General features: G+C 47.8%; 1 long non-coding RNA gene across 1 annotated transcript; it reads left to right on the top strand.

The window, feature by feature from the left end:
• The first annotated feature begins 13,385 nt into the window (after positions 1-13,385).
• On the top strand, positions 13,386-25,242 carry LOC146221129 (uncharacterized). Its single transcript, XR_014750803.1, has 3 exons — positions 13,386-13,628; positions 13,749-13,858; positions 24,912-25,242. It is a non-coding gene; the product is annotated as an uncharacterized LOC146221129 (long non-coding RNA).
• Positions 25,243-25,806: the final 564 nt, after the last annotated feature.

Genomic DNA, 25,806 nt, shown 5'->3' with positions numbered 1-25,806 from the left:
TAGCAAGGGAGCAATCCCATGATGCACATCTTCACCCTCGGCCCCGTCCCTCGCGCCGTCTCCCGTCACACGGCCGGCTGATTGACAGCCTTCCGTTTTTTAACGACGCCGTGAGCCCACCGGGAGTTCCATTTACGTTATTGCGATGGGAGTGGCCAGAGTTAGGGGGGCGGGGGAGGTGGGAGGGGTCCGCTCGCCTCCCCACACTGGGGGGGGGGAGGGAGGAGAGCGGGGGACGAGGGAGGAGGGTCAGGGGGTGGAGGGCGAGGCGGAGGGAGAGGGTGGAGAGACAGAGAGGATGGACGGAGAGACGAGGAGGGAGAGAGGGAGCCTGTCACTTGTTATCCCCATCACAGAGCAGGTGGGGAGAGATAAATGTCAAAGGACTCTCGGCGAAATCAAACAACAAGTCGGCTGCTATCGCGCGGTCCTGCGCCACTCATCCACAGCCATTCTGCGTGTGGCCCCTTTGATTGAAACGCAGACTGTCAGACAGGACGAGACGTGACAATAATACATGACAATATAATAAATGACAATTTGACTCGACTTTGACGCCAGACTTTTACAGCGCATTACACGGACGATAAAACCCTTACTGGAAGAAAAAAAAAAACTTTGTGTGAAGTGTTTAATAAAAAGAAAAACTGAAAATTGCATGAGGGGGGAGAAAAAAAAACAGTTTGTTCATCACATTCCTAAAATAGTATGTTCCAGAAGGGCAAATGGCCAGTTCCTCCTTTGCTGTTATAACCAAGGTACCACACTTGCAGGAAAGGACACCTGGAAGTGAGGGAAAGGCTCCAGAAGTTGTTTCGACGTCCATGCGGCACAGCTGCAGAGTGACAGCTTCTCCTGGAAGCGCCTGCACACAGTCACTCTCCAGCCCTGCTTTTTATTAAAAGTACTCCCTGGAAATAACAGGGAAACATCCAGGAGTCTGGAGCCAAGTAGCTGTTGCTGGCATTTTTCGGGCCTCATTTGCATTAATAAAGAGGCTGTTCCTTGTCGGAATGTGTTTTATCCGGCTCAAAAAATCCCAGGGCGATTCCTCTCCGCCGAGCACTGGGGAAAATCTGACTGTCAGAGCCGACAAGACAAATGAATATCGGTGTCAACGCCGACTGGCTCCGCGATGACAGATTGAGAAGAACTGTCCCTCTGTCGACGGGCATGCTTCATTTTCAAATTAATAAATCTGAATAAAATATTTTACCCTTCATTATGAGTGCCGTTCGTCTGACAGCTCTGCTGACTAGGGGTGTGGGGGGGGGGGGGGGGGGCGTGGGCATGCTGGGAAAGGGGAGCTGCTGGTAAAAACAGCTTGCTCCGAATCCACCTGGGCTTCAGCTGCATGTTTGTAAAATCAGTGTGTGCGTCTGTGTGTGTGTGGAGGGGGGGGGGGGGGGTAACTGAACGAGACCACGCCCCTTCCATCCTGCCAAAAGCAGCAGGACAAACACAAATAACTGATGTCACTGTGGACTGGAGGGAGGAGAGCGCGCTGCCGTCTCACATCGCACACCTGTATTGCCATATGGGGACGTGTCAACATGGCAGATAATAACTTCACTAGAACGCCCAGGTGAGGAGCGCGCCCACACCTTCGGTAACTAGCATCGCTAACCAATTAAATGGACGCAGCTGGGCGATTTAGGGTTTGAAACCCCTCCGCTTGTTTGCATGACGCCGCCACGCGCGGTCATGTATTTTTCGGATCGTAATTGATCATTCCGCAGGTACTGTTTGCAAACCACGCCGATGTACAGGGTCGGCGCCGTCTGGGAGTGAACACCCTCGTCGACCTGCACACACACACACAACCACACACATACACTTGTGTACTTGAGGCGTCGTTTCCAATGTGTCATTTCTAATCGGTCGTTTCCCCCCCCCCCCCGTAATTACCGCGCAGATCTTTCAGAAGCCCTGGGACGTGATCTACAACATCTACTCGGCTAAGCGGCATTGTATGAAATGAAAATGGATTGATTATAAGTCAAGTGTTTAACAATGGATCAATGAAGGCCCCGCCACTTATCCTGGAGCACGCGGGCCACGTGTCAACACCAATAATCACTGCGGTGTGGTCTCAGTGTCTGTTGTTGAGTGACAGATTAAAAGGGTCAAGGTAGAGACAGTCCAGGAGGGAGGCCAATGGGCAACTGAGACCGAAGGAAAAGAGACGGAGTAGGGACTCATCACGGTGCGATATTACCCCTCGTGGGCGGAACTAAGATGTTTCGAAGGGGGTTGTCAAGGAGGGGCACAATGGATGAATATGCAACAGCAATACGGAAGGCCTTTGGGCCGCGCAAGTCGCCCCGGTCTCCCCCGAAACGAAAGTCATTTGAATAACACAAGATGAGATGCGATATTACCATAAATAATCTCCTGGGGGGTGGGGGGGGGGGGGGGGTAGGACTGAATATCACCACCCCAGTTGACGATAACTGCAAATATACTTTTTTTTCTCTGAAATGAATCACTGACAGCAAAAGAAGAACGCACCCAACACAATATTAAAAATGGCAACTTTGGGAAACGGAGAGCAGATGTTGAACGACAACAAAGGTCAGAGTCGGGCACGGGCCTTTTTGATGTCCCCCTACTTCGGTTGTGTGACACTTTGCCCCCCCCCCACCCCCCCCCCCCCCCCCATAGAACTGCACGCCTTTTTACCGTGCGCATGCATCACACACAGAGAAACCAGGCCACAAAGGGAACATTTACGAACAAAAGTTTCCAGGCTGCCGCCGTACCCCTTGAACCGCGGGCACAAACGGAATGTGTAATTTGACCAATTAATTGACATCACACGGCGCTTGTAAAATCGTGACAGGCAGCACAAAGCAATAGGTGTTCTTCCATGTTTGGGGGTCATCAATATTTCACATCCAAACATGTTTCGGCAAGGGGGGGGGGGACGCGCGTCAGTTCAAACTTCTTCGACGAGATGCTTTCCGAGAGTGGAACAAACACCGTCCCAGAGGGCTGAGGGGTCCTTCATCAGCTTTGACATGAATAATAGAACACAAGTCCTGCCGTGTAAACCTGGAGCCGTGTCACCTAAAGACAAAACTGTCACCGCGTTGTTTACATTGTCGTGTCACATCTTCCGTAATTCCCTTTGTTTTACCGACAATTAGTCACAGATCTTGTCTATCTCACGACAAATGTGCAGACAGACAGACAGACAGACAGACAGACAGACAGACAGACAGACAGACAGACAGACAGACAGACAGACAGGCAGGCACGCACAGACAGACAGACAGACAGACAGACAGACAGGCAGACAGACAGGCAGACAGACAGAGAGACAGACAGACTGACAGACAGACAGACACGTAGATGGTGGATGTCACCAAGGCAGCTCCGTCAGAGTGGGGAGGTGTATTGAGGCGACAGGAAGTGACAGCACACTGTTTGTGATCCACACTGGGAGGGAGGGGCCTGGCAGGAGTAGCATACTGAGGATGTGTGCCACCCCTAATGTCTTATGGCAACTCATGTTCAGCTGATAAGACAATATTTCATGTAGGGTCAGGGCCAATAAGGGGCCTTTTCAACACCCCTGAGATGAATAAAGCCTGACTTGTGCGATCATAATGCAGACCACACACACACACACACTGCTGTGATTCTAACACATATAGGCAGAGGAATACAGAATTTCACTCAAGTCATGATTATTAAAACTATGGCCTTGGACCAGAAAAGGGGATTTCATGTATTGACAGGTGCTCCCAGAAAGAGTCAAATCAGGTTTTCTGAAGAGGGAGAAGATAACTGGCGTTATGATTCCTGTCACAACAGCTGCTCGCATTGTTGGTAGTTAGAGATGAGGAATTGAAAAGTGACAAAAGACAGCACCATGGTCCATTTAACTTGGCACCCAAAATGTCACCCACAGCCCACAGCGAAATCTCCAAACCTACGGCGACACAATCAACAACGAAGACGTCGCAATGTGTGAATGAAGATCATCGTGTTGATGTCGCTAAGTGGATTAGTGACATCCTAGTGACCTTGCCGTCTCCCAGCCTGCTGCGGACTGTCGGGTCAAGAAAGAGTTAAAACCATAAAGAGAGACCCGTCTCAGCCTTGACCCTTTCCCCTCCGAGGTATCTCCTCTGTGCAGGATTCTTATTCAACTCTAAACTGACAGTGTTTTTAATCTTTTTCTTTGCTTCTCTCCGGGAGATTGGGGGAAACAAAAATCAATAGACTCTGGCAGGCCAAGTAGAAGGCTGTGAATTACAGAGGCTGGGACACGGCGCACGCCAGGCAGCCTTGAGCTGGGGGACCGGGGGAGTATCATCCGAGATGGAGGGAGGTCACCGGTTCAGGCCAGGACCACAGACAGCAGAGCAAGGTATGTACTGCCAGAGCACTAAAATGAGAAATAACTTCCAGGCGGCACCAGAAGGAGCCTGGAATCCTAGGGTTCTTTTTTTTTTGGGTGGGAGGGGGGAGGGGGGGGGGAGAACAGTTCTGGCCTCTGTGCTCGTCTCCTCCAAATCCCTCTGCCCCTCCCCCTCCCCCCCCCACCTCCCCCCTCCCCCAACACCTCAACGCCGACTCCCAAGCAGGTGATATATTGGGCCGGGGCCGGCGATCATGCCCACACCACAAATCTGCGAGGAGAACATATCGACACCCGGGTCTGTCATTATCCGTTAATCACCCCGCTGACGTACATTTCAATCCGGGCGCGCTGGCGCCCGACCAAGCAACATAAATGACCTCCAATAAATCCACAGGGCTTGGAGGCACTGAGTTCCAATCTCGGACTCGCTCTCTGGGAAAAGGATCCACAGACATCTGCATTTATACCACGCGTGCATAATTCCGCCCATTTAAGAGTCGCCTTCGTTCAAAGAGGGATCGACAGTAGCTTGCAAAGCAACTGTGCTTTGCATCGTGTGGAACGACAGACAGGTCTACTAATTGATAAGAAAACATCTCATGCTAAATATGTCCCCGCTACCAAATTCAATTTAATGTCCTGGATTGGAATTCCAAAAGGCGTCTGATAGGCTCTCCCAAGATGACATTACTGCATACAATAAGGCACTGTCTACTTCCTACATGCACCCAAAGACTCAGAGTCCAGGCTAAGCTTAAGTGGAATGGGATGGAAATAGTACCAAAATCAGAGTCAATGGTTGCTGTTAAGACTAGCCCGCCACTCCACGAAAGACAAAAATGAACATGCAGTCCAGAATGATCTAGAAGCCGTGCTGTTTGAAGATAAGATCTCACAGAACTGGCTTGGTGAGTCATGGGTGTCCTCCTGAACCTGAACCCCCCCCCCCCCCACCCCCCCGAAAAAGATGTTTTCGCTTGACTTTTTTCTCTCCTATTCCTGTCATTTCAAGGATGCCATTCAAACGTTTGGATTCTCAAAATGTGGGGCGGTTCAACATCGTCCTATTTTTCCTTCTTGCCAAAATAATACTTGATTAATTTGTATTTGAGAGCCTGAGCCCGAACGCTGTGATCGATATGTGTGCGGCCACCTGCCAATACCAGGCTGACTGAGTAATTAGCCAATGCGCTTCAGCGATCGTTGGCGGGGCTGACGAAGGTAATGAAGTTGAGCCAGCTATAAGATGCCAGGAGAAATTCACTGTTTCAGTCCAAACTAAATAAACAGTGAAAGGGTTTCCCTTTAAAAGGTCTGGTTTGGAGCCATTCATCAGTTTATGATTGAGAGAAAGGGGTCCCATGTTCAAAGAAACTTGAGCAAACAGCAAACCATCAACATAGACTGTATATTGACAGAATGACAATGCTACTTCATTTGCAAGAATATTAATTGCTATCAAGGCTGAGGTGGAAGGCTATAAATAGCTTTGACGCTCTGATTGCTCTTCCATGATCAAACCAAGATAAACAATGTCGTCTCTAAACAGTTAGTTCAGACAGAATTATGACAGATTTAACTGACAAGCCCAAACTAATGCACACTAATGAACAGCTACATCCATAGATCCAAACAGTTTCCATGACATCTGAAAGTAATTCTAAAAATGATTCATCGATCAAAAGGTGTATTAAAAGCGCTCAGCTCATAATTGAAGAAATGCAGATTTCCCTGACAAGAGAGAGTAATCTAACTAAACCACGCCGTGGTTCTTCGGGCGAACTAACAAAATTAGCGCAACTGGCGAGCATCTGTTTGCAGAATAACAACGGAGGAGCGCAGCGCTAATTGCCGTTGAATTGATTAACGGAAGGCGTCTCGTCAGCCGTGCGTTCTCTCGCGGCAGACCAGAAATAGGCCCAGCGATTCTGACACGTTTCAATGACAAACCCCAAGGTTAAAACGAAGCCTGGGCATCTTCCATTCGAAATGGGAAGCACTCGAAAGGTGAAAGGGGAGTAATTCAATTACACACTAGTCATTACATACCCTAACCAGGCTACCAGTAGCAGCAGTATCAACTAGCACACTAGCTGCCTATGAGTAGCTACAATAAAATATAATTATTTTTTTTTTTTACTGGATAGTGACTTATGCTAGGCGCAATTGTTAGCCACCACACACTGAGTTTATTTGTATTTAGCTACATTATGTACAAATTACAGTATATAAGTCATCCCCGCATGCCTTACAATTATGGCTATGCTTTGTCTGATTACACAAAGAGAAACAGCAGTTTGTCTATGGCTTCAGGGTGGGATATTTCTGCAGCCACATGCAGTCCCTCCAAAACACACACAGCTACACACACACACACACACACCAGCCCTGTTACCCCTGCCAGGACAGAACAGTGCAGGGGAGAATCCATTGTGGCCTTTAATTTCCGCCACAAAAGCCTAATTGAAACTTTCTCTCTTATGTTTTGCCGCCTGATTTGACACCGGACCATCCCATTGTCACAAAATCGATCGAGGCAAGACAGGCGGCGGCTAACTGGAAAAGGCTTTTGGCTTTTCCGTGCAGAGCGCGGGCCAGCCAGATCGCTGGGGTTAAGTGATGTGTTTCTGGGGCTGAGTGAGTTCGGGGCACCCCCCTCTATGACCAGTGCTCTAGCCTCATGGCAGGGGGAAATAGCCAGGGGAGGGGAGGTGAGGAGGAGGGGGGAAGGGGGGGTGACTCAAGCTCGCTAGCCAGACTGCCAGACTGTGAGTGTCAGTGTGTGTGTTTTGCAGAAGGGGGTTGGGGGACGGCTGGGGGGGGACGGGGCGGCTGGGTGGTGTGGCACTCGCCGGGGCATTGGGTTGTTCATAAAATAGTGCCGAGGCAATCTCCACCGCATTATAACCGCCCCCCGGCAACAGCTATTGTCGCTGTGATGGGAGATGGACAATCGGCCATCTGCCTCTCTCTCTGCCTCTCTCTCTGCCTCTCTCTCTGCCTCTCTCTCTGCCTCTCTCTCTGCCTCTCTCTCTCTGCCTCTCTCTCTGCCTCTCTCTCTGCCTCTCTCTCTGCCTCTCTCTCTGCCTCTCTCTCTGCCTCTCTCTCTGCCTCTCTGCCTGCCTCTCTGCCTGCCTCTCTCTCTGCCTCTCTCTCTGCCTCTCTCTCTGCCTCTCTCTCTGCCTCTCTCTCTGCCTCTCTCTCTGCCTCTCTCTCTGCCTCTCTGCCTGCCTCTCTCTCTCTCTCTCTGTCTGTTGCTTTGCCACGATTTCCCCCTGGCAGTCAAATTTTGTCGTCAAATTGACGGCACGCCTCGCCATTAAGCCTCCCGAATCCACAACGAGAATCATCTTGGAATCATTTGCAGCATATCTCCAGAGGAGAAACGTTCCCATGCAAGATAACCATAAACGAACCAAGCTGGGGGGGTTGAGTCCCGAACCGTGAATTCTGAGGGGAAAGTCGTCGCCCCCCCCCCCCGCCCCCCCCCCCCCCCGCCCCCCTCCCCCCCCCCCTCCAAAAGCACAAGAAGTCCAAGTTAATGCACTTAGGCAAATAGAGGAGGCGGAAGCCATTTGGGTAAGTAGGGTACAATTACACGTGCCGATGATTTAGGGGAGCCCTGTCAGTATGGCGAGGACTAGGGACCCCTGCAGACGGAATGAAAATGGACCCCATAATGGCAGAGGCGACCACGCAACCACTTTGGAGGGTCCGACTATTATGGGGTGTCAACACGGCAAAGAAAAAGAGGGAAACTATGAGGGTGGCAATTAGGGAACATGATCGAAAATGGACGGGGGGGGGGGGTGGGGGGGCGTTGCGGCGGAGGAGAGTGTTCAGGCAGAGGACTTCTTAACAGGGGGCTAATGCTGTGATTGATGGGATTTTTGATCATAGACCTGTGTGGCATAAATTCCGGCCCCCACAGAGTAGTAATAGCTTTAATGAGGTCACGTACACTGTCCCATCAGCACTTCTGGGTCCACGTGCAGTGTGCAGTGTGTGTGTGTGTGTGTGTCTGTGTGTGACCCACAATGGTTAACAGTCTAGTGTTCTGACTAAGACTTCGATCGAAATATGACATTACTTCAATGTTTTCCTGAATCTGGCGCTCTGGGCAGGTCCCTACTTGACGGCTCAGCCCTCAATGTGGGGGAAGTCAACTGACACAGAAGGATTAGACAAAAGATTCTTTGTGACTCTGCACCGGAAAATGACTCAACGACAACATGCACCGCAACTGCAGGAACCGCTGAACAGACACTGGCCAAGTCCACGTCGATATCAATCGGGATGGCCTTCATCATCCTAATCCTCATCATCCTCGTCGTCATCGTCCTCTCGCAAAGCAAACCCCCCCTCTCCGCACACGGCGGTTCCGAATCTAATCTTGGACTCGTATTACGGCACAGCAGGCCCTGTCTAGCATTTGTATGTGCATATTAGAGTGTTGGTGGAAAACGAGCCATGGCAATTAACACAGGATTAATTGGCATCTTTATCTCATTAGGGCCAATCTGATCGGAGTATGATGAGATTTCAGCGAGCTCCCATTTGTTTAAGCCGATTGCCGTAATTGCCGTCATTATTATGGCCTCTTTAGCGTCATCCGCGGGCCCCCGTCTCCCTGTTTAGACCACATAAAGCCCAGCCATGTGTCACAGCTCAGTTTAGTTAACCCCTGGAACAAGCCCAGTGGTGCCCGCATGTGGTTAACGGCCGAACGGTGATTAGCGCTCGCACATCAGCCCATTATCACGTCGTCGCCCCCCCCCCCCCCTTCCCTCTTAAACCGCCTTTGTGTTCACCTCCTAATTACGAGCCCGCCTCCCAAAATATACATAAAAAAAAGAACTTTACAAGCCCCATGTGGGAGGGAAAGCAGGGTGGTGGTGGGGGGGTTTTGGAGACACGGCTCAGGATCTGGCAACGCAGGTTCAGCATGTGACGGGATCTTTTACGAAGTCCCCAGGGCCTCATTTGTCAACCCCCGCAATGATGTACTCCTCAAAGGTGGCAAGTACACGCCGTAAAAAGGATAGATGTCTCTTTACAGACAATGTCGGGAAATTACACGTATTTGAGCCGCTGATATCAAGGATTTCAGAACGGGGCGGGGGAGGAGGTGGGGGTGGAGGGGGTGGGAAGGAATCCAATCGGGTTCCTGTAGGAAACTAGGGAGAACCCACCCGCCCCATATTTTACAGCCTTTGAACTGTATGTTTTACCATATCCACAGTTAATGTAAATAGCCTTTGGACGCACCGCATGCAACATGACGAGGCAGCACTGCAGAGGGAGGAAAGTCTCTCTCCTTCCTCTTAGCTAGCCTCAGGATATACAGCCCACAGGAGAGGAGAGAGGGGAGAGAGGGAGGGAGGGAGAAAGAGGAGGGGAGGGGAGGGAGGGAGGGAGGGAGGGAGGGAGGGAGGGAGGGAGGGAGGGAGGGAGGGAGGGAGGGAGGGAGGGAGGGAGGGAGGGAGGGAGGGAGGGAGGGAGGGAGGGAGGGAGGGAGGGAGGGAGGGAGGGAGGGAGGGAGGGAGGGAGGGAGGGAGGGAGGGAGGGAGGGAAGAGAGATAAATAGATATATATATATAGTGCACAACAGAAACATTCAGCCATTGATCCTGCAGTACACAAACTTTCCTCTTAACTGGTAACTTCTCCAAAGGGGGCAATCAAGTTTTATGTGCTCATAACTATTTCACCCCCTCTAAATGTTAACAACTGAACACTTACACTATATGGGCCGTCCCTTTGTTGATCTGCTTTAGTGGGGGCTCCCCATCGTCTTGGATTTGCAATGTAATAACCATGTAAGCCCGCAACGTCCTCGCCCTGACAAGTAGTGTCTTAAAGTAAATTCATGGGGCCAATACAGGGGCCACTCAAGTCATTTAAGTCCTATAGGGACCTTTAAAAACATATGGGAGAAGATCTATCCGGCCTTACAAGCAAGGGCCGTGTGTCAATACTAGAACACAGTGGGAGCTCTGAAATGTAGCCATCTTTGCTTCCACACCAACACTGCATTCCAATAGAGAACACTTGATTTTGGTTCAAGACCAACTGCCTGGGTAAAAACCGCAACTGCAAATTGCAACACGTTTGTTAAGGCTTAGTTCAAATAATTGGTGCTGTTCTACAGGGGGGAATTTTCTTCCCTGGAATTGTCCTTTGTCTCGTTATGACGGAAAAAACCGCGAAGCAAACCGTGAGAATCAGACACCTCTTGCATGTGTCAGAACGCAGTAACAGTGATTGTCAAAACAAGACAACCATGAGCTAAGTGAGAAAGCTGACAGTCTGCCCTTGACAGCAGGCTGCAGTTGTACCCACTCACCTATGCCTGATAGCACAAACAAACCTTTGAATCCCTCCGATTCACTTCAAGTAAACGCTTCCCCCAGAACACAATCTGGAGAAGGCGCGTAGCCATCTGTACCTTCCGGAAGCTTATCCTCTTCAAAGGATGTCTGAGAAGCGACATGTTCAGCCTGGTGACGTCTTAAAGACTCGCTCCATGACTGGGAAGAGCATGTCTGAGTCGCGCAGCTCGGGGCAAAGTTGTCTCCAAACGTGGGCCACAAGGAGCTCAGACGAAATACGTCGCACTGTTACCGACAAAGTCACATGAATTAAAACATAGCATGACATGGCTGAATTCATTCAACTGGGTTCACATTCCAGTGTTTGTCCACAAAGTAGAGGCAGCGCTGATTGCTTTACCTGGCATGTCAACAAATGCAATGTTTCCCAAATGAGTAAACTCACAAGATAACAAAGTCGAATAGAATTGGAGGGTTCCGTTTCATTATACATGTTCCATCACATTCTTTGGGCATCATAAATGTCTCTTTCGGACTGCAAGCCTTTATGATTACAGTCAGGCTTTTCTGATTCATAACAAACCCAATATTGTATTCCGTGTGCCCAGCGCTTTGCTAGAGGGTTTATCTACTCCATTAAGGCCGAAGCAGCACCATCACAAACGTTCACAAGGCCAACGTCTCTGATGCAGCAGAAATATTCATGTCAATGCCCTCTAGAACCAAAAGGCTGGCAGGCCTTTTGAGAAGATTCAGAATGATGAAGAGTGGAGAGAGAGAGAGAGAGAGAGAGAGAGAGAGAGAGAGAGAGAGAGAGAGAGAGAGAGAGAGAGAGAGAGAGAGAGAGAGAGAGAGAGAGAGAGAGAGAGAGAGAGAGAGAGAGAGAGAGAGTGAAAGGAGGGGGGGAGCTCTACTGAAAGTGCACACAAAAATAAGCCAAAAAGCATAGCAGCTTTTACTATGCCGGGGTCTTTGAAGTCTTTTCTCCAACATACGCAGGCACACGCACGCACACACACACAGACACACACACACACACACTCTTTCATCTGCTCCGCATCCCTTCATCTTTACCCTCGGTGTGCTCCGGGGATTCCCTCTCTCCCCAACGATACTCACGACTCGTTTGCTGTCCGAGCTTTGATATCTGCTCCGAGCGAGATCAACAGCGAGCTTCGGATCGCTCCTTTCTCTCCAACCGCCGCCGCTCCGGCACCCGAGCAGCCCAAGCCAAGGCTTTTCAACCGCTCCGACTCTCTATCTATTTGTTATTCATAACCCACGATCATTTCCCCAAAGCACTTAAAACACATGCAGAGTTAACTTCATGAATTTTCTGCAAACATGAAAAGAAAGCCGAGTGTGTGCATTTTTTCCCCCCTTCGTCTTTTAACATGACTTTACACAGTTGGAATCGTACTCGGAGTGCCGAGACGTCGGCAAAAAAACACGAGAGGTTTTGAATATTTCACCAGAGATAACTCCTCTCGTACGGAGCGCCGACTTTAACCACAGTTCTCAAACAGAACAAAATAGGGCAACCGCGGCGCTCTAATCTTCACCCCCATAGTCAAATACGACTAAAAATAGCTTCCGAGGAAGCTTGTGGGTGGTGCGGCCGTGTGGCTACACACTGCGGCGGACGATGCTTTTCGGACCACGTGGCCGCGCTCAGTGGTTATGCCCCTTCTAAAGGTTCCGGAGACCTCCGGGCCAGCACTCACACCAGGCATGAATCATGGAAATGTCAAGCGCCGAGTCTGCCACGGCAGCACAGATGGCTCCGGAGTGCATCCGGTCGTCGTTCTACAGCCCGGGCAGAGGGGGGGGGAAGGAGGACCGCGGCCAACACAGCCCCGGTTTGGACCCCCAGGAAGCTCTCCCTGACGAGGCTGCGAGGCGCACTGCAGCGAGGGCTGGAAGGGGAGCTTTTCCGGCGCAGCCACCCTGCAATCGAGCCGGTCCACGCTTGGCAAATCTGGCGGGCACGTGAGGACAGAGTGTTTGTCGACTGTGGACGTGTGTTCGGCAATGCAGAGCAGGGGCGCCGTATAGGGGGGGGGGGGGGGGGGGGAAGTTATGACGATGCTAAGGGCCCCTGATTGACAGGGCCCCCCGAATTTTTTTTCTCCATTTTTTTTTTCACGGGGCCCGAAATTCCTGGCGGCACCCCTGATGCAGAGACAGTTCGATGATCGAATCCGGTGGGTTTTAGTCACATGACCTCGTACGACCCATCGTGCGGTCGCCGTCACCGTCCCTAACGTTGGCATGGGTGTTCTGATAGGATGGTTATGGCAGAGGGGTGAGGAACGGGCCCACTCTCCGGCGACTTGGTCATCTCTCAGAAGCACGGTCTCCCATCGAGAGATCCTATCCCACCCCCCAAAAAATAGCCGACAATGACTCGTCCCATACTTAATGATAAAGGCTAATGAGATCGAGTTCCATTCTAATGAACGAGAAGCATGATATCCCAAGCTAATGTTCCACATGTTCTTAGTGGGGACATGTAGTGCTAACCTCTTGGCCATATCCCCTCGAGGAAACAGGAACATGATTAGGGGACGTGTTACCGGGGCGTCTATTTTTACACTGGTGACACACTTTGACTCCCTCCTCACACTCATCTCCCTGCGCGAGCGAGTGGAACAGAAACAGACACCACGGTGCAAATGACAGTGGCGAACGCTGTCCATTCATTATCGGTGCGGTAGAAAAATACCATAATGCTTCGAGAATCGTGAGGTATCGTTTGTTAGCCTGCTCGTCTGACTGTAAAAGTGAGGCCCACGGAGTTAGTGGGGCAAGACGAGGTCTTGTGACCCCGGCGTGGAAAGTCGACCTTCTCGCTGTGCGCCAATCACCGCGTCAAACCGCCACACTTTGATCCGCGACAGATTGCGGCGGGTTTACCGCGCGAGGTAGGCTACACTTCGCCGTATACGAGTGCGTCTCCCAACAGATGGATCAAAGATGTGCACTGCACAGCAAATCTGGAGCTCTTAATAATTCAGCAACTTCTTGTGTGACATTGACTGCAGTTCAGCTCCCACTCAAACTGGGCCCAGATGGAAAGGCAGACGCGTCTCTTTCGGCGCGAGCTAAACTAACAGGAGAAGTCCCCAAAGAGAGCACAGGAGACGCAAAATAGGTAAGGATGGACAGAATGCTGCTCAAATCCCCCCGAGGCCCAGAGAGACTCCTTTGCCGTGTGTGCAACTGCCGACAGCTTGAGCTTGTGTACCGCATGCTGTTGCAAAGATATCCTCCTGTTCGCCAATTTAATTTGCGCTGAAATTAGTGGCGAGACCAAAGTTTGCCGGAAAAAGCAAAATGATTGACTGGGTCCATAACAATGAAGGTAACCGTATCACCATGCAGCACAGCTGTGCTTGTTGTCCTGTGTCATCAAATCATTTATAGAGGCGCATTACTATTCAAATATACCGTTTTACCTCTTTACGCACACGACTATTCATAGATTACATATCTCCCTAATCAAAACACATACTAGGAAAACGTGTTGCGTGACAGCCAAATGAAATTCCCTCCCTCCGATTTCGAAGTGAGTGATACTGTTAGCGCAGAGGTGTGCGTATCAGTGAATTTGAAAGAGATGTTACCGGGTCATGATTTGTTTTATCAAGAGGTTCCTTCGAATCAGAGCCTCCCACCGATCGCTTCTGTTCAGTGTTGGAACACTAGCATCTGGATATGGATGCCGGTGCCCCACCGTTCCTCTCAAACTCCCATGACGTCCTACCTCTCACAGTATGTAAATCATTGTCTTATATAGGAGCTGTTTCTCTTCCTCCCTGTAGCCTCTTGAGAGACATAGGAGTCATGTAGGTATGTGGACTATCGTTCTAGAGAGGTCAGTAAAATACTTCAAACTGGTCGTTTTAAGTGATGTGGAGTTTTATGTATACGCTATCACACAATTGATCACCACATGGAACGGATACAAATCACTTGATTCAGCTTACTATTATGTTATTATACATAAATATGTTGAATTATCAAGTAAGATACACTTCATATTCCTCAGCGTAGGCACTAGATGACTTGACTGAGGCAAGCTAGCAAAAGCGTGCATTCTCTTTGGACTTGTGATGGTTGGGTTCACTGCACAGCGCCTGTTGGCAAACAGCAGGACTTCCACCCAAGTTGGCAAGGCTCCTTCCAGTCCTTTCCAAACCCCTGGCACCGGGTGAGTCACTCACACACTTCATGAGGATAACTTCCAGTTCAGCTGGTTAGGTAGGCTGCAGTGGTTCTGTCTCTCTCTCTCTCCCTCCCTCCCTCCATGGCTCGCCTCTTTCCTCCGCGCTCCCCCCTCCTCCCCCGCCTGTCTCACGGACGACCCCGAAGGCACTGGTAGTTGTTAGTGTTTCTTGCAGTGGCGGCGGCGGTGGTGGTGTATGTGTGAGGGGAGGGGGGGTGTGAGAGGGCACCACGGTCTCATTACCTCAGCACAGGCCCCCTGGAGCCCGCTATGGAGGCCCCACGACGAAGGGGTGGCAGACGGAGGCTGATTCGTTGTGATGTCGCGCAAAATAACGAGCCCCCCCCCCCCCCAGTGTTGCTCCACGTCCACCCGGGTGAAACCCCCAGGGGACTCTGACGCGTCCACTGCGCCGGGGCCGAAACACCGTGACCGAGCCCCCCCCCCCCCGCCCCCCACCCCCCCCCGATGGAGCGCACAAAGGTCAGGGAGTAATGTCTGCCGGATTTCGGTGTCCTCGGGGCGTCTCTCATTAGCGGGCGCGGGAATGGGCGGATCTCCGGCGTCAATCAAACGACACCATCAGGGTTTTACCCCACAGGACAAAAAAAAAAAAAAAGAAAAAAAAAAAACGTAATGAAAACCCAACGCAGACTTCCACCAGAAAGAACAGAAGACGTTTCAGAGGGGAAGGAGGGGGATCGGGTTTCTCCCGCGCCAGCAAAAAAAAAAAAGAATAAGAAAAAAAAAAAAACGCGGAAAGCAAAAGTTGCTTTTCATTTACCGCACAGTCACTAACCCATCAAGCCACCACCACCGCCCCCCCTCCCCCCAGGCCTCCTTCCTCCCACAATGCAGCGCTCCGTCACACCCATCCCAGGCTTCATCCCACTGCCTGGGCCTCCATGGCTGACAGATCATCTTGATAAGGTATCTGCTTTTCCATTATTGTGTCGGGGGATGATGGCTAAGAGCATGTACACGTGTAGCAGCTAATACCGCGCCGCTGTCCGCATCGCTTGACGCCTCTCACCGGTGCAGCCTAATAACTCCTGATTGCTAAAGCGCACGGGCTCTCCCTCTCTATCTCTCTCTCTCTCTTCCCTCCCAGCCCGCAACCCTCTCCCAGGCCTGCTCCCTCTTCGCGAAATAATCGAAAGGCTCCTTTCCGCCTGGGATCCTCTGTCTAATATCTTCTCCACGGGGGGAAAATAATCCGCAGAAGATGTTGACCAGGCCGACATGCTATTAGGGATCTCGTGGAAGACTAAGATCGCTGCTCTGAGTTGGGCATGAATCAATATCAATATCAAAACGGGCTATTTGAAAACAAGAAAAACTAATTGCGCCAGCACAATAACTGGATGTCTAGTAAACAGTTTGAGATTATGTGAACGAACAAACCAATTCAGATGAAATCATTTGGTTCGACTCAAAAAATGTCTCTCCAGAACCATAGTGGATCCTCACTTGGCAGTCATTGTGCCTCTGTAAGTTCCACCTGTATTCCCAGTGCCATCTGTCCAGAATACAGTCACACAAAACATGATCAACAACATCACACACCAAGCAAGACTCGAGATTTCAGGAACGTAGAAAAAACGAATCCCACCCCTTCAAACGGTTCATCACTGTCACTGACTCATCTGGTTGGTAGTTAGGTCGAGAGAATTTTTGATAATTATATTTGAACAACTCATCACTTTCACTTTGCAGGAAGTGAAAGGGAGAAATCCATCCAAACGGTCTCGGGCCAATCTCTCTCTTTTCCCCCCTCTGTTTCGATGTCTCTCTCATCTACCCGGTGACTGCTGGTTGATATATGTGTCTGCAATATACCGACTTCAGCAGAACCCCATGATTGGCTCCTTTGTGCCCGTCCTATCAGATGGGAGCTTAGAAAGAGAGTTCTCCTTTCGAGGGCCCAGACGTTCATTCACCCCCGCCCTCCCCCCTCCCCCCCCCCCCCCCCCAGCTCATCCAGGCTCAGGGCCTGGCCTTGAAAAGTTGGTCGGCGGGTGCAGGAGAGCGACAGAGAACGATGGCCAGGTGGATTACCCACGGAGAGGACGAAACGCACTCAGACACTCTCTGATCTCTATCTGTCTTCCCAGGCACCCAACGTAATGAGCAGAGCGACCCGTTCGCACTTTTCCCCCGGCGCGGGCGTTTTATCACAGCGAATGCAGCATGCTGGCGACGTTGCTTTGGTGTCCACAGACAGCTGTTAGCCGAGCTTCCAAATCTATACAGAGAGAGCCAAATGGGGAGAACAGAACTAATCATAGCCCGGCAACGGCATGCAACAAGAGAATACCGGAAACACAATGAAAGGGAGCAGATCCTGTTACTTTTCGTATAATTGTATTTCAATGTGGCCACAGTGGCTTGAAGAAGTAGGCTGCTTGATGTACTGTTGATCTACTGAAAAGTACCCCGTGTCTACCTTAGTGTTGCCGCTAAGACACAATCTACAGTGTGTGGGTGTGTGTCTGTGTTTCATACTTGCTTTTGTGCTGTTTGTTTAAGTGTCGTGTGTGTGTGTGTGTGTGTTTGAGTGAGAGAGAGAGAGAGAGAGAGAGAGAGAAATGAGAGAGGAAAGAAAGAAAGAAAGAAAGAAAGAAAGAAAGAAAAAAAGAAAGAAAGAAAGAGAGAAAGAAAGAATGAAAGAATGAAAGAAAGAAAGAATGAATGAAAGAAAGAATGAAAGAATGAAAGAAAGAAAGAATGAATGAAAGAATGAATGAAAGAAAGTCTTTCAAAGCTCTTGTGTTGCATTTGCAAAAAGTGCTCGAAAACTGCTTCCAGAAGAGCCGGTCTGTTTTCCTTTCCGCCTGAGCAGAGGACAGGGTTCAGAGAGGTGGGGAGTCAAGAGGAGGACAGCTAGACAGATAGGGCTGGGGTGGCGGCGGGGTCAGCACAAGGGAGGACCGTTTCCTCACTGATTTCTATCTCTGTCTATTAACGCAACGCACCACCTGGAAGCCATGCACACATTTCTACACTCCCAACTCGTAATTACAGCTTTTGTGTTCACGCGCAAACACACACCCACACACATATGTACATGCATGTGTATATATATATATATATATATATATACGCAGCTACTCTACGCGCCCACCTCACTTCTTGACTAATCCGAAACCGTAAACAAAGCGACTCTCTTAAGAACAACGTACATCCTCTGCTTGATGAAGTGTTGGGATAATTATGTAAACACATGATCCACTCTGGTTCTTACACACCAGCAGCTCCCAAAGCACTCTCTCCCCCCCCCCCCCCCACACACACACTCTCTCTCCCCCCCCCCCACACACACACACAAAAACCATTCACAGATTCCCACTTTAATCAGATATACTTGACACGAAAACTTTGAATGTAACCCTTTGTCCCTGAGCAAGCGTCTCTTTGATTGCATTTTCTTCCGCAGTTTAAATGAGGGCAACCTTGTCAATAGAGAATTCAATTACGCCGCACACCTGAACACACAATGCATTGGACCTCGTTCAGCGTCGGCCACTGTTGGTTTAAGCATCAGTGTCTTTAATAAGGAATATTGATTCAAATGTTCTCCCTTTCTCTCTCTCTCTCTCTCTCTCTCTCTCTCTCTCTCTCTCTCTCTCTGTCTCTCTCTCTCTCTCTGTCTCTCTCTCTCTCTGTCTCTCTCTCTTTCTCTCTCTCTCTCTGGCTTAGAAAGTGAACAGATTGGATAGGAATTAAAAGTGAATGGGCGTTTATTTCATTTGGGTTTATTTCCCCTCAGACAAGCAGAGCCTCTATGCCATTTATTGCTTGGATTATCATCCTGAAAAAAAGCAATTAGTACAAAATGATCCCTTCAATTTGTTATTCTCCGAATAGAGAGGGTGGAGGAGCAGGAATGAGCATTCAAGCCTTTCTTCAAAGTACAACAACTCGGAATGGACCTAAAGAATATCGGTTTGATTATTCACAGGTGGCGGGGCCCAGTTGATGAACTCCCTTTTCCGAAATGACTATCCTCAATAACGAGGACCGTGCTGTGAGTTTGTGGTTGTATTTGGTACTAGTCACATCGGTGAAAATACAGAGAAAATACAGGCCTTCTCCGGGGTGAGTGACAAGGGTTAGCATTTCACTGACAGTGAAAAGTCAACAGCGAGCATCGAGACGACCAGCAGGACAGACCTGCGCTGGCTGTCAGACCGAAGCATCATCCTTTACACGGCACTGCTTTCTAACATCCAGGAGTCCAGCTACAGCCGAGTGGAGTAGATCCATCACTCCCAGGGCCTGGCGCGCACAGCGTCCACAAGCGACTGCTCCACGGATAAGTTCATAAATCGACCAGGGCGCACTTAATGAAGGTCTATGTTCCAGCCAGGGAGATTTACATACAAGTTATGACACTTCGGAAGGCTCTGAGTCGATGCAGTTATCTACTTTTATCTTGTCTCTGTTGGCTCAGAAGGGCATGTTTTTATCCTTGCGGGCGCTTCAGGCCAAGTATATCAATTTCGTATTACAGGCAGGAGACGGTCTCAGCAAGACCAAACCATAAAAACAGTTAACTGGATATTTACCTTCACCCCAATACATCAATGCACACCTTTCCTTATTATACTTTTAGTACACTGGTAGCCAACCATGGGACCTGATTGGCTTAGGCTACTACTACTTTGCATGAATCGACTTCCTTTAAATACCTATTTGACTGGATTTGAGAAGAACAAATCGACCAGTATTCATTAGCCACAGAAAACACTAGCTGGCATTTACATGTGTGTGTACTGTACATATACAAAAAAAATCTCTATGTGACATTCATGCTACGGATAAAAAGCCCCTCTTCCTCTTAGTCACTAACTGAGAATGACTTTGTCCTGTCTACGTGCAGCACCCCCTACTTTCATCCCCAGCCCAGAATAGAGGCGTTCAGTCGAGCATTCATGCTTCTCTCTGGCAGCCTGACTGTCTACCTGCCTCTGTCACTGAGTCTGCTACCATGGGAGGGAGAGGAGGAGAGAGGGAGCGAGGGAGGGGAGGGAGGGATTCGTGATCTCCCATCAACCGCTCAGGAGAGCGCAGCCGCGCAAGATTGATGACACCCTCCGGAAAGAAACAAAAGATGTGCCGCCCGCGAGTACCGGCTTATGAGACCTGATAGACTCGTCTCTTAATAAACATCACTGATATGTCAGCCGCGGCATGTTTCCCCCACAGCCCCGACGTCGAGGAGGGTGACTGCGGCGAGGAACCTGGCCTCGACTGCCACCGTCTATCCCTCAGTTCCATACTGTATCCCCCATTGCCTGTATGCCGGTCCTGTACCAGGGACGTTATAGCCACAGCCATGGTGGTAGCTCTCATAGCAATTTCATGGGGATTCGGTCAATTCTGCCCGCTACTCAGAGGATTATTGAAGGTCAATGGTATGACAAATAATAACGTGTTACTGCTTACCATGCATGAACGTATTCAACCTTCTATTTACTACACACAAAAAACATACTTGGAACATGCTCTTGCTCGTTCACTTTCTACCAATGTAAGGAGCAAATGGGATCATCAATACGTGACAATTCCTCCAGTCTTTCAAGAGTTTATTGTTATTCAATTTTATTTCGAAAATGCCTTGGAGCTGGCATGAGTGAAAAGAACACATAGGCCCGCCAAATAAATCATTAGTGAAAAGTCGAAGGGGTTTTCCCAGGAGAAAAAAAAAAATGATATGTTTAAGGAACATTTGTGAGATGGTGGGAGTCTGGACTTTGTCCTGAACATACATGTGCAGTTCTTTCCCCCTGTGAGCTCTGCCACTTTTATAGACTACTATTTACAATATTCTGTATTCTCATGGTAAAAGCGCTGTATCTGTCACAATTCTATCTTCCAGACTCTCCCTCACCGCTGTATAATGCCTTGTTAAAGCCAGTCGTGTGTGAAATGGTGTTTTGAAATGAATGAAACCGAGCAGTAGGTTGAGGAGTAGGGGAATATTGCAATGTCAAGCTGACAGACAGGCAGTGAAAATGTAACAAGAGCTATCATCTTAAGGAAAACCGGATTAAATAAGAACCCACGATCGCGGGTGCATCTCCAGCCCCTGATATTATTGACAAGTGGTTGGCGAGGGCCATTTTTCATTGTCTCATCAAGACAAAGCATTATGGGAGATCAATCTTCATCCCCCCCTCCCTCCCCCCCTTCCACCCCAGCATCAGATAGGTTTAAAGTGCTGGGTAAAGGCTTTTTTTTTTGTTGGATGATTATTATTATTATTCCTGGAAAATCACAAAGTTTGGTGCTCTACAGAGGAGTGTAGTCTGCCTGTCTGAGATGAGGGTTTGGTTTAAGGGAGCCATGGCTGGGAATGTGCTGAACCTGGTCGTCCCTCTTCCCACTGGGCCAACCTTGCTAGCCTCCCACCGCGCTGCACCATGGATCAACAACAAGCTCATAAATCAGACCCGCTTCACATGATCAACAGAATACTCTCTTGATCGCAACAAAGCACTGAGAAGCCATGTCAAAAAGGGGTCGAAACAGTACGGAAAGGTCCACGCAGAGAATCTCCCAATTGTGAGCTGTCCCCGAATCCAGCAGTGACCCTATGGGCCAATACACTTTCGACGCTGACTTCACTCTGGCCTAACCCCCAGTCCTACCACCCTACAAAAACAAAAACCTCCCTTTGCTTTTTGTCGGAGAGAATAACAGGAGCAAACGGCAGTCACGTCACAAAATCATATATCATGCCTTTAACCTTGAGAACTTGTATATCTTTAGGGGTCGTTAATTTTAAACGTCAACCGTTAACCTGGGGTGAGGTGAGGATGAAGGAAGGAACGCAGACCTATATAAAACAAATGTATATTTGCAGACTTGGCCTTAGGGAGGAAGGCACCAGGCCACAGAACAGTGTGGGACACAGTATGTTCGTATGCTTGGTAACACTGGTTCTCATACTCAAACCTACAATATCCCCCCGTATGGTTGATGTAAATGAGACACTTATTTTTCTCAGACTAACTTTTCTGTAGTCTGTACTACTATTACTACTTACTTGTACTACTAACTGGTAAATTGTTATACATTGAGACAGAACCACCAAATTAGTGTCCAGCAAATTCATCTCAAATTCTTCTCACACCCTAGTAACACTTTTGTGATGATTATCACTTGTCTCAAAATAATTGAGTAAAATAATATTGAGCTGAAAGCTCACAAATGAGAAACAGAGGCTATTATTTTCTTACAAATTATACCCTGCATGCATTTCTGTATAATCACATAATTAACAACTTTACGAGCTTCATATTGTTTAGTTGACACATACATTTTACAACTCAAAAAAGAGCGTCCTAATGTTGTCTGCTAGGTTAAGTACCTAGTAGTTTCACTACTAGTTCCACCATTGCTTGGCAATTACCTCTGCAATTGACAAAAACTAGCTACTCAAGTTACACTATGCTAACCTTTCATGTGAACACAACAGGATTCAGGCCTCTAAGTGAAACATAAACAATTCACTACCCGACTCCGCCAGTGAGCAAGTCTTCCACGACTGACTGCAGACCCCTCTGGTATTGACTTTATTGCCCCACCGGGAGTTAGATGTGGAGCTTTGGCGCTGCCTGTTGATTGTCCTTCGGTCGATCATTTCCTTGACCCGGTCTAACAATGTCACATTTGAGCGGTCTTGGTTCTTCCACCGCAGATGTCGTTCCACAAAGCGGGGTTTTTTCTCACTCAACACTCCGTTAAAAACCCATGGTCTAAGAGTTGTGTGTCACTCAACCATTTCCCAGTTTAAATAAAAACATTTTTATCTTTTTGTGATTTGCAGCAATACTTTGTTACAGAACAGAATTGCCTACAGCACCATAAAAGACAACATTTAATTTAAAGCAGGAAATGCCTTTTGAAGAGTTCCAAGCATACTTTTTAATAAAGGGTCTTTTGATACCGTTATCTCTTAACGTGGTGGCAACGAAACATTTCAGTTTTTTGGCCATAACTTTCCCCGAAAAAAACTTGTAACCCACACTGTGTCGCACAATGGGGAACAGTTTCCATCTTAGAGAACAACATGTCCCGACCACAACAATGATCAACTTTAAATGACGAAAGGATATTACATCTTTAATCTAAATCTACAACCTTGAACTACATCTAAACAATCAACGTAATTACCTACGACCAACGCATACAAACTTAAAGACGTGGTTAATCAGCCCAGCTGACAATAAAAAAAAAAAGAAAAAAGAGAGAGACCTTTGCGTGGCCTTCCTGGGGAGAGACTGTGACCCAGAGCTGGGTTTGTGAGGATTAAGATGTTTGACGAGTGGGGCCCCCTGACCGAGGCGGTTTCTGACCACAAATAAACATCAGCCTGAGCAGGTCCCTATGCTCTGGCCTGGGCGCACTCAGCAGCAGGAGCGCATCAATCACAGCTGGAGTAGGGGCTCCCCAAGGCAGGGGCACTGAGGAACAAGCCTGGCCCAGCTGCCGCCCAGCTCCACACACACGCGCGTACACACAGCAGAGCTTAATCCCTTCACAACGGCTGAACTCTGATAGACACTCTGGGCTCCAGCCACGGAAAAAAGGGAAGGATATTGTAGACGGAGGATAGGGAACAGGGAACCGTCAGTGAGTTACTGTACATTGTAGGGAGACGGTTGGTGGGGGATTCTTTGTGGGGTTTTTTTTGTGTTTTTTTTTTTTTATTTTTACTGATTTACTTCTCGGATCTCACTCCCTTAACATCCTAGAATATTGGCCTTTGGGAAAATCTACCATAGCCGTGTTTGTGATCTTTAAGGATATTAAGTCTATCACATGAAGTAATTTTATGGAGCTTTTCTACCACCTTGCCAAGGTGAAAATAAGGTCTTATGGAGCGCTAATAAATCTGAGCTGGTGTGTTAAGATACTCAACATTTCGGCCTTTTGAAAGAATCCGTTTCTAGAAATTCTGCATTTGAACAGAATCTTCATTTTTCAATTGAAAGTTAAGAGCACTGTCCACATTTTATGGAAATGTACTTTCATATTGTATATTATCTTCACGTGTATCTTCATTCTTTGTTTGGTTTCAATCTTCTTTTTCCTTGCACAACCCCCAAAATGAATTGGCCTTATCATGGCTTAGTAGTCTGTCAAAATTATCTTATTTTATTTTTTTTTCAGTTGTATTATGTACTCATTGTAAATATAGATATAATAGGTTTGAAAAGAACAAACGCAAACTACAACAAATGTAAATATTTATAATTGACTAAATATTGCTGAGGTGCGCACCCAAATACATTAAACATTTCTGTGCATTTATTGCAATCCTTCACAATCTAAAATTGAGAATTCTGCATTTTACTTTCAGATGACTTAAAAGTCAAACCAACCTGGAGCCTGGCCTTATGTTCCTGATGGTGTGGGAGCTGTGGGGTTGGGTAGGGTAGAGGCCGTGAGCAGCTCTGGTTAATATTGCCCCCTGCTGGTTCTAACCATAATGTGGGTTAAAGCTTATGGTTCACTTGAAACATATAAAACACTAATTACCTTTGGAATATGAAAATAATACATGTCACTCGCTATAGTTTTGGAACTCAATTCAGACTTTTAGTCATTCGTATCTGTCCAAAGCTCGATAAATGTTAGACTGTCTTGGAGTAACATCAGGAAACACAAGTCAAACTATATTTTTAATAAAAAGGTCAAATATATTTAGCTACAGACTGCTGTAGCTCCCTTGATTATCCAAAGTCCTTTTCATAGATATGAACTAGTATGCTGTTTATGGTCTCTGCATGCACGTGAGCATTTGCAGCAGAGAGAAAATTTAATAGCGCCAGCAAATTAATCTCCTCAATGTGCATAAACAGCAAAACTCTATTAAACTGCTGAATATTCATTTCCCAGAACGCAGTGTGAGCAAATTAGAAATGCTGACCCTACTACTGAACTGATTGATATCTGTCAAAAACTGTAGGCCAACAGACAAGAGGGAAGATCTACCGGACAGAAATCAGAAGAAATGCCTGGCCATACACTGTCTTGGAGAAACAATATAATTCATTATGACTTTCACAGTGGCATATTTGTCCATGTGTTAGGATAGCGTTGAAAGTGACAAGACTTATCCTGTTATCGGTAGATAAACTGTTCTGGAAGGCCCATCAAATAAACAAGTTCAATGTCACATATGGCCTTGAAGATAATTTGTGAGTCGTGACCCAGAAACGTGTTTTTATGATTAGAGTCTAAAACGAAGAACCGGCTTAGGATGCGTTAATTAGTCGAGGAATCTTTCCATGTGTCATGCTCCATTATTAACATTGCCTATACAAAGCAGTACGTGTAATTGATATTGTGAAAGAAGATCATAAAATCTACCTAAATCAAATAAAACAGTTAATTGGCAGGCTTATTACATTCCGGAGTCCATCATTAAGAATTACATTCAATGAAACCTCCCTCCATCATTCCTTTTCTCGGGGAGGTAATTGAATTTCTAATAGAAAATCTACAGTAGTTTTTGAAATGACCTTTTTCAATTAAGGCTCTTTAATTGAAAGTATATCTTTTGCTATCATTGGGTGTCATTTAATTAAACTATATGAAAAAAGATATATAGGACAGTTTGATTTGAAAAACTACAGAATGTGCAGATTTGTGTCTATGGAATTGTCCAATACAACAGACAGGATCAACTCCTTTCAATAATAGACTATATATTGTCTGGGTCTTAAAAAAAAAAAAGAAAATAAAGATAATATAACAATAAATAAAAAATCCCATTACTTTTGTGCATAGTACAGGCTGCCAGTCACTCTCTAAATTACCATCAATCCTAGATATTTGCCATCAATGTTAAAGTCAATGGG

Source organism: Hypomesus nipponensis, chromosome 26 (genome assembly GCF_054491055.1).
Source record: "Hypomesus nipponensis isolate SF chromosome 26, ASM5449105v1, whole genome shotgun sequence".
Lineage (NCBI taxonomy): Eukaryota > Metazoa > Chordata > Actinopteri > Osmeriformes > Osmeridae > Hypomesus > Hypomesus nipponensis.
The sequence above is the reverse complement of the archived record's forward strand: the minus strand, read 5'-3'. Positions and strand labels throughout refer to the sequence as shown.